Source organism: Notolepis coatsorum (assembly GCF_963971535.1).
Source record: "Notolepis coatsorum genome assembly, chromosome: 4".
Taxonomy (NCBI): domain Eukaryota; kingdom Metazoa; phylum Chordata; class Actinopteri; order Aulopiformes; family Paralepididae; genus Notolepis; species Notolepis coatsorum.
Genome location: NC_140168.1, coordinates 110,919,924 through 110,925,923, shown reverse-complemented (window position 1 = coordinate 110,925,923; position 6,000 = coordinate 110,919,924). Strand labels below are relative to the sequence as shown.

The following is a 6,000-nucleotide window of genomic DNA, read 5'->3' as shown; positions in this document are numbered from 1 at the left end:
TGTCATAAATGTATAGATGTAGCAGTACTGTCTATCTGTATGTCGTGTATGTCATAAATGTTATGATGAATTGAAAATGGGGGACCCTGATGTGAAACAAGACGAAAGTCTTTCTCTGGTCTGCATCTCCTTAACAATTGTGTGTATTGAGCTGTATTGTACCCATTCTGCAATCTGTTAATAAAGTGTTCAATAAATTCAATCAATCAATCAATCAATCAATCAATCAATCAATCAATCAATCAATCAATCAATCAATCAATCAATCAATCAATCAATCAATCACCACCACGCACCTGTTGCAGAGACGACTCAACAGAACAGATAGGGGGCGCCAGATCACTTTTAGCTGGAGTCGAGACCTCTCAAGCTGGAGCCACATCTCTGCCGCCCCCCCCCCCCCCCCCCCCAGGCAGCAGCGTGTCCCCGCCGGGCGGAGTCTGCAGAACACAACGCAAGAAAGAGCTTCAGAGGAAAAGTGATGATGACCGTGATGACGAAACACCAACATGGCGCCCGCTGCTGCTGCGTCCACCGACAACTTTAGATAAGCGGCGGCGTTATTTACAAACCGCTCGCAAAGTTCCACAGGACTCTATAAAAGTGTGGTTTGGTGTGGTTTGGTATCATTTTGAAACAAGACAACGGGATTATTATTATTATCATTATTATATCGAGCGGGTAATAATAACACAACAACAACAGCAGCAAGTTGCCTACATGTCAACAGTGTCTCCGGCCGGCGCGGTGTAAACAGCTGGTAAGTGCTGCTAGTTTATTATTATTATTATTATTATTATTATTATTATTATTATTATTATTATTATTATTATTATTATTATTATTATTATTATTATTATTATTATTATTATTATTATTATTATTATTATTATCCTCCTGTTTGGATGGAAGCCTGGAGACGAGTTTGACTGGAAACATAAATACAACTGGTGTTGTTGAATAATCATAAGTGTAAAACTGAAACGCGTTACTTGAATGATGTGAGTGACGGAAGGGGAACGAGTTCCACCAAAGAGCTGCGTCTCGTCTCCAGGAGAGTTGATCAGGCGAACGTGCTTTTAGTGTGAAGTGTTTAAATTAAAGTGCTTTTTCTTTTCAAATAAAACAACTTGTCTTTCGTGAACTTAACTTGGCCCACTTGTCGTCGGCTGGATTATGCAACAGTTGGGGGGGGGGGTACATATATAATATGGGGGGACCCTGATGTAAACAAGACGAAAGTCTTTCTCTGGTCTGCATCCCCTTAACAATTGTGTGTATTGAGCCGTACTGTACTGTACCCATTCTGCAATCTGTTAAATAAAGTTTTCAATCAATCAATCAAATATTATAAAAGACCTCCGCCCTTCAAGGCTCCATAATAATAATGAGACTGCTGTAGTCAGACTTCTTCTTTCAGAATGCTACCTGTGATCTTCATCTTGCAGTTTTGATTGATTGATCGATTGAACAGATTGCAGAGTGGGTACAATAAATACAGTACAGCTCAATAATACACACACAATTGTTAACCCTTTCACTGTCGCACGACAGAAGGTTAAGGGGGATGCAGACCAGAGAAAGACTTTCGTCTTGTTTACATCAGGGTCCCCCATCATCGTTTACACTGTGTGTTCAGTTCTCCAAAGTCTTAAACGTGAGGTAGTTTACCTGAAGTGGTTAATAAACCCCGCGGGCAACATGACCTTGTATTTCTTTTTGTACCCTTAAGTAAACTATAGGTTATTATTATCCGTCAAAATGCTTGTCAGTCTGCCAAGTAGGCCTTCGTAAAATGCCATTTCTTACGTTTAGAAGACTCACTCCGTGTTTGACATTTCAAGAGAAACACATGATTTTGCAGGAGGTTGCTTATTTCCGCCTTGTCATTTAGAGTTTAAGCTAGTGGTGAAGTGGACATTTGTGAACTAGACTTCAGTTTGCTTGTGAATGAATTTAACAGATTGCAGAATGGGTACAATACAGTACGGCTCAATACACACAATTGTTAAGGGGATGACGTTTGTCTTGTAACATGTGATTGACCCCTTACTCAATGGCATTGAGTGTGTGTGACTAAGGACATGCCGTTGTGTGTGTGTGTGTCTAGGAGGGGAATTGCACTGCCATTGAGTGCAATGCCAAGGTGCTCAGATATCTACACCTCAGCACTTGACTGTTTGCCAGCCACTCATGGCAGCAGCACAGTGCCCCTCTCACTCCAGCTTCCCCATCACAACCATTCTGTCATCATCCACACGCTATATCTGCTATGCAGCTCACGCGTGCCAGTGGGGCACACAGGGTGGCACTTCCTCACTGGCATACTAGTGACGGCATTACAATTCCAGCTTGACCACTTCCAGTTTGAGTTCACAATATACGCAAATGCTTTATGATAACAGATGAGATGATAAAACGATTCATATCTACCATAGCCTTAAGTTGGAGAAGGACACACTTCGGATCAGACTTGTAATTTCCAGACGTTTCAAGAAAACATTTTCTTATTCGAGAAATGGCTCTTGTGTGACAGCAAGAACGGGCCAAACATTTTGCACGGAAATACACAGAGCCACTGGTACATGGCATTCATCGTGGGTGAGTGTGTAGTGTTGTTTGTGTGTTTGTGATGTAACACTCCCTTTACAAGTCTCCGTGTTGTTTAGAATCCATTCGAAAAAGTGCTTGACCTTGAGTCGTAACTGAAATGGGAGCAGAGTGGATTTTGCCTTGTGCTCGGTGTCGAGAGTAAAGTCGGTCATGGTTCCACGTTTGCCTGAGTGTTCGTTGAACTTGTACTTTGCAACTACTGCCGGTTGTGTCACGTGACCAAAGAAAATAAGGAAGTGGCCTGCCCAGGGGAACGGCAGCTGGCCATTAACAGGACTCAGCCGTTGCCTAGGAGAAAATCAACTTGCATTATGGGTAGCCTAGCCTACTACCAGAACAGGCCAATCAGGGTTAGAAATTAAAAAAAAATTCAAGGGCTTTTTTTGCCCCCCTTAATTGATTTTCGGGGGCTTTTTTTTGTATTTCGGGGGCACAACATTTTTATAATGAAAATTAACAAAGATTATAAAACATTGTTGACACTTTTTTTTACAGTCTTCGTCCCTATGTTTGATAACGTAATGTTAATGTCTCCATATATAGGGCTCTACGCTAACCTTTTTCCCAAGGAGCACATGTGCTCCTAAATAAAATGTTAATAAATAAAATCTAAATACAAATTTAGGAGCATACAGAAATTTAGGAGCACAGTGACAATTGTTCAAGTAACACTACACACACACACGATGTGTGACATGGCTTGGTTTCATGTTTTGAGGTACCTTCAATTATCTGTAAATAATACATACATACTCTATCTAAATAGATTAAATATGATTGTCTCTTAGGGCAAGTTGTGTTGTTGTCTTGATATATCTACAAATAGCAGACGAATAGCCGGTTGCCTCTGGATCAATGAATGTCTAATATTGAATAATATTATTAGCTATTTTATTTTTAACATCCCTAATTCCAACAGTCAAGAGGCTTGTTTCAAATTGATACATGAAAAACCCCACACACGCAACAACATCCACCTCAAACACAACAAAAGAACAGAGCATCTCATGAACTTGTCATGGACTCTATGGACTGTCAGCTGAACTCGCACCAATGCATAGGGAAATAGTCAGACATCCCAGAATTATTTCATAATACAAGTTTTGAATGGATGTTTGGATTAAAATCATCCCGAAGACAGCACTGGAACGTTTGTGAGTATAGGCTCTGGCCAGATCGATCAATGAAATACGTTGCGCGCTCAGCGCTGTGGAATGAAGGAAATGCGGATCGGATTTGGATGTTATTCTTTGGAGTTGTGTTACAAATGGAACGGTCTTTCCCCGCCGAACACAAGTTACTTAACGTTACACAGGTTGCGCTATGCAGATGCTTAGCTTGCTAACGTTAAGATAGCAGTGTAACTTAATGTTACACTATGCATGATTGATGAAAGCAGAGCTCTCTGTCTGTCTGTGTTCGCAGCACCTCTCAAGTACCTGTAACACGCAGCGGGCCCCGCCTCCCTCCTCCTTGCATTCCACCCAAAAACTGAATTTCCGTCCAGTTTCTGAACTATTAGCACTTTCTATGCCACTCACGAGTTTTCTCGGAATTATTAATATCTCGTTTGAAAGCCACTCACGAGATTTCTCTGATTATTTTTTCTTTTCTTTTTTTAGCGATCTGAAATCATATTGCATCACGCGAGCCTACCCTAGTATACCCGAGCACCGCCGGCGATCATATGTGGAAAAAAGCACCCCCTATCGTCTCCCAGATGACATAAGGGATTTTGGAATGGACTCAATGAAAATGGATGGGGGAAAAAATCATGTACTCCACATTTTCCAGTCCACTGATCCAGCCGGGGTTATCACAGTTCATTCTGGATCCTCTGAGCCCCGCGGAATCATGTGTACTACTGTATCACGTTGGATTCATACACTTATCAATTTTTTCGAATGGTGATCAGGAATTGGAATATACCAGTTGGATACCATCTGATGTCAGGTAAGGAATCTATGTTATCAGTGTTAGGATAATCAGACTCATTTTGATGAAGATATAAGCTGTTTTGTGAAATGGGCTCTTTCGGTTTCACTGTAAAAATCCAAGAGGAAATGAACACAGCGATTATCCGTGCGCGGCTCTAATGTGCGTGCGTGCACGTATAATATTGATCATCTAGCGTTTATTTGAAAACGATTCATAAATAGGCCGACAAATATCAACGTTCTGGAATAGGGATGCCCCGATCGATCGGCCCCCGATCGTTATCGGCCGATAATCAGTATAAATATGCGATCGGGGAATTCCGATAATTAGTCATATTCGCCGATCGCGGAAACTGATCAAGTGGATATCTCACTCGCTTGTCTCAGACGCACAGGACCTGCAAACTGCTCCTCCTCCCTAGCCCCGCCCGTACCCGTGTAGAGTTTGTAAACACGGAGGCGGACCTCCTCTGCTGAGTCTAGATAGTGCATTCGACCTGAGCTAACGTTAGCTACCTAGCTATCGTTACTGTTTAAACAAAATTACCCAGTCAACTATTCACTTTTAGTAGGCATTGTCTAACGGTATTTAGCCGGCTAGCTACTGATAGCTCCGGATATCAACAAATGCCCCAGGAAGTCCAGTAGCCCATGTTGATATCTCCGTTAGCTTGCGTTAGCTTGCGTTAGCTGACGTTAGTTCACGGTTCAAAACGAAATGTCCGATTGAACTAAATAGTTGTCTTAACGTCATCTAGCCGGCTAGCAGTAGCTACAGATAGCTCCTGATATCAATGTCTTATAACATTGATTGAATGCGTATTCGAGCTGAGGGCTTGCTGAATGTGAAATGACCAAAGCATAACGTTACCAATAGGGTCCCGCTGCAGCGCCGGAGAATCCTTTTTGGAGCTAGGGCTACTAGAGTACACACAGACAGTGGAGCTGTTTGCAGATAGCGAGCATTTTGACTTGTTGCGTGGTGGCGATGTCTCGCAGATAATACAACTACAAGTCTAATTATATAATATATATATTTTATTAAAAAAAAAAAAAAAAAAATTATATAAAATAATTTTTTATTTCTTTTTAATCAAAAACTATCGGTATCGGATCGGTATCGGCCGATATGGCTCACGACGATCGGTAATCGGTATCGGTGGCAAAAAACGTGATCGGGGCATCCCTATTCTGGAATATTCCAGTAAAAGACTATTATCATAGAATGGTCCAGAATGGACTGTTTTTTACCTCAAAACGGGTGCTTTTCAAAATGCTCTCAAACGGAAATGAAGCGATAAAAAACCAATCTGCCTTGACAGCACTGACTGGAAAAGGATTCTTTGATAAGCGACGGGCAGATTAGACACATAGCCATAATTTAAAACATAGATTAGGCGATATTAAAGGGGAACTCCACTTTTTTTGGAAATTAGCTTATTTAACATCT

General features: G+C 41.4%; 1 protein-coding gene across 1 annotated transcript in view; it reads left to right on the top strand.

The window, feature by feature from the left end:
• Window positions 1–513: 513 nt before the first annotated feature.
• Window positions 514–6,000, top strand: part of LOC311226655 (DENN domain-containing protein 4C-like) — a gene marked incomplete at its 3' end in the record, with an annotated part of 128,255 nt that continues 122,768 nt past the window's right edge. Inside the window, exon 1 of the mRNA XM_084312072.1 lies at window positions 514–760. The remainder of the gene's footprint in view (window positions 761–6,000) is intronic.